Consider the following 3,527-nt stretch of genomic DNA (forward strand, 5'->3'; position numbering starts at 1 on the left):
TACAAAGAGGAACAATGATTAATTGTTGTATATAAACGTTACTGCTCTTCTGCTGTTGAACAACGACACTGTTCTGCGACTGTTTTCCGTGCATCAATATTCTTCGTGTTCTTGAGTTGTGCAGCAGCAGCAGCAGCAGCAGAAACAGAGTTTGATAAAACTCTGATTTCTTCTTCTCTGGCCCTCCTCAGGTCCCCAAACTCCAGACACCCTTTCTATATGACCCAAACAATCTATTTATATCAAAAATACCGATTAAGTCTCTCCCAAATCTTCCAAAATCTCTTCCCCTCTCTTCACGGCAAAGTTGGGGCAATTTCTTGTTTTAGAATTTCTACACGTTTCTGAGCTTTCCTTTTTATTATAAACTCTTCCTTAGATAGATACAAATCTTTGAGAAGGTTCATAGCACTTTAATCTCTCTAAAATTCCCTAAAACAGGTCACACACGTGACTTTCCATATATTTCTGTTGTGATAAAAATTCGTCGATTGAGCCCAGTCTAATCGATTTCAACACCCATATCAGATTCCTAGACCCATAAGGAGTCTATCCTATGAGAATCAGAGGTTTAATCGACCCCAAACTCCTCCAAATCACGATTTCCAAAACTGCCAGAGATATTTTTATTGGAAATGGGTGCTGAGGACAAATCTGGGTGTTGTGGAAAAATTTGGGTTATACATAACCTTGGGTGCTCCTTAGCCAATTCTGGGGTCCGTTTAGCAACTATCCTCAGGGGTTCCTCGAGCAACTATTCGAGCCAATTTCGCCGCAAAAGCTTATTTCTCCAAAAACACATACAAAGACATAAAATAACCAAATAAGCACAAAATCGAGCACTAACAATATATACAATTGGGATCAAAATAGACACATAAATGCGTCTATCAAATAGCCCCAAACTTATTATTTTCTAGTCCTCGAGCAAATCAAATGAAATAAAATCCTAACTCACTGTCGCATGCATTGTCGATTGCATTTAGCCTATGCAATAAGCCTTTAAACCCCTAGGTGTCTCTAGTGGCAGAGTGTTGTCTCCGGAGGGCTTACCAGAGGTATACCCAGAAAACGTTTATACTCCAGACCCTAGTTATCTACACAGAACCTTGGAAGGCACTAAAGAATCTCCTTGGTTGGCATACTTATTGACTACAGGTGGAAGTACCCTGATACGAAATTCCAATTGTTGTACACGAGTTCACACTCAAGCATACTAAAATTCATATAAAGTGACAGAGCTCTACTCAGATAGTCGCATCCAAACTCAGAATCAAACAAATCACATGGATAGATTAAGAAGATGGATATAGAAAAACATAGATGGTTTTGGTGTTGACTAAGGTGAACGGTGTTTCTCATATCTGTCTGAAGGCCACTGCCATAATGAACCTATCCTAATGGACTGAGATACCGGTCTAACTAATATCAACACATTGGCATATACAAGGGTACCAGTGGTCGATAATCCTAACTCTAGGTCAACACAACTGGCATATACAAGGGTTCCAGTGGTCGACTTTATTGAATTTATTCCAGTTGGTCTGATGGTCTGGTCTCAGTTTTTTTTTCTTTTTCAACTCTTTTTTTTCAACTTTTTTTTTTAATTTTTTTATATAGCTATCTCAATCACTCTATTTCACCATAGCAATGGTAACAACTTGAATCGTGAGCCCCACCTAATCACTTAGAGAAACATATTTTAAAAATAAAAAAATAAAAAATAGATGTGAAAAGGACTCAATGAGATATGGCGAAACTACCATGTTATTTCTAACACCTGAGCTTTGTGCTTTTATGAATAAAATCTTTAGATGTTGCCATCTAGTAAGATTGGTTCCTCAACTCCTACAACCAAAATGCTTCTATCCACTTAGATTGGTTAGTGCCATCCTTAATAAGCATAAATTTCTAGGCTCCGGAGTTTAATTATGCAACTAAAAAGTTTCTCCCGTACCCCCAAACTTAAATCTAACATTGTCCCCAATGTTCTAAAGATAAAATTAAAAGTATGAACAAGGAGAAATTGTTACCATTTGAAGCAAAAGAGTTAAGGAAAGATATTACCGTGTTGCATGAGTATTGGGTTACCTCCCAAGAAGTGCTAAGTTTAAAGTCTTCATCTAGACTAAGAAAGGATTAGTCACCTCATAGAATCATAAAGTAATAGCCGAAATATCTGTGGGTCATCAAAACCAAATAGAGCTATCACAAGTAAAAGGAATCTGCAACATGCCAAGAAAATGAACAAATAAAGCACACCCTTGTCTAGTTTCCTGTTTTAGACAACTACATCTAGTTGTGGTTCAGGTTCAGGATCTATAATTGGGTCCAAATAAAATATTTTTATGGGTTGCATTTCCTCATAGGTTAGATCCAAATGTTCAGGTTCTAGAGTCTGGAAAAACTCAAATAAAAACTTAGAAGCACATAATAATAACCTGAATAATTGAGGATCCTCTAAGTCAATCAGATTTGACTTACACAGCTGACCACAATGAGAGTGGTGATCTTCCTTAAACAAGTATGTCGACCCTAATCTCCTAAAGTAATTAGGTTTAGTCTCAAAACTTAATATTCGACACATTTGAAAATCAAACATTCCCACATTTGGAAGAAAAATATTTGGTGGGAAAACAAAGTCAATCTGGGTATCATAGCCTGGGTAAACCACATCAACCATAGGATGGGTTTCTAATAGCTGAAATTTCTTGTGGACATCACTAGGTTCAGGAAAACGTGTATGAAGATAATATTGTAAAATGGTTGAGGCACATATGTCAAGTCCCAAGTGAGGGACCTTTCTAATAGTTAAATCATATGGATAATGATAATCACCCCCAAACTTAGAGTTTTCAGTGTCTCTAGAAAGACTAGTCACAATTTCCCTAATTTCAAGGTCATCTAATTCATGAAAATGGTAAATTGATTCTTCTAAGTCAGGTACATCCTCACTCATCTCGACGAGTTCATTTTCTTTTCCTAAGTCTATTGTTTCTAAATCGCTAGACTCAAAATATACTCGTTCCTCTAAACCATTATTAGCTTCGTAATCAAAAGGAAATACTACGTCGTCTAAAACGGGGGTATCTCTAGTCAAATACTCGTCCTTTTGAATAGGTGAATAATTATTAAAGTTATTTGGATTTGAACTAGAAATAATATTATTATTAAGCTCAGTTGGAATAGCAAATTCCTGATCACTATGCTTATTTATTTCAAATTCTTCATCAACACTATCCTCATCATAATCATTATAATAACATGAAAATGGTTGAACCTCATCTAAACAACAAATAGTGTTACCAATTATATCCTCTTCATCTTGATTATGCAAATAACTATCCTCATTTTCAAGGGTACTATTGGAAACATTATATTGGAAATTAAGACTATCTTGAGCAGTTTTTTCCTGGGCCTCCAACAACATTTTCTGAGTCGACTCACATGACGTCCTGATTTTATCTAGGAAAGAAGGTTCACACGTTGCATTGCTTTTATGCATAACTAAGTTATTCATCTCAGCT

The sequence above is a fragment of the Papaver somniferum genome, chromosome 4 (assembly GCF_003573695.1).
Source record: "Papaver somniferum cultivar HN1 chromosome 4, ASM357369v1, whole genome shotgun sequence".
Classification (NCBI taxonomy): Eukaryota; Viridiplantae; Streptophyta; class Magnoliopsida; order Ranunculales; family Papaveraceae; genus Papaver; species Papaver somniferum.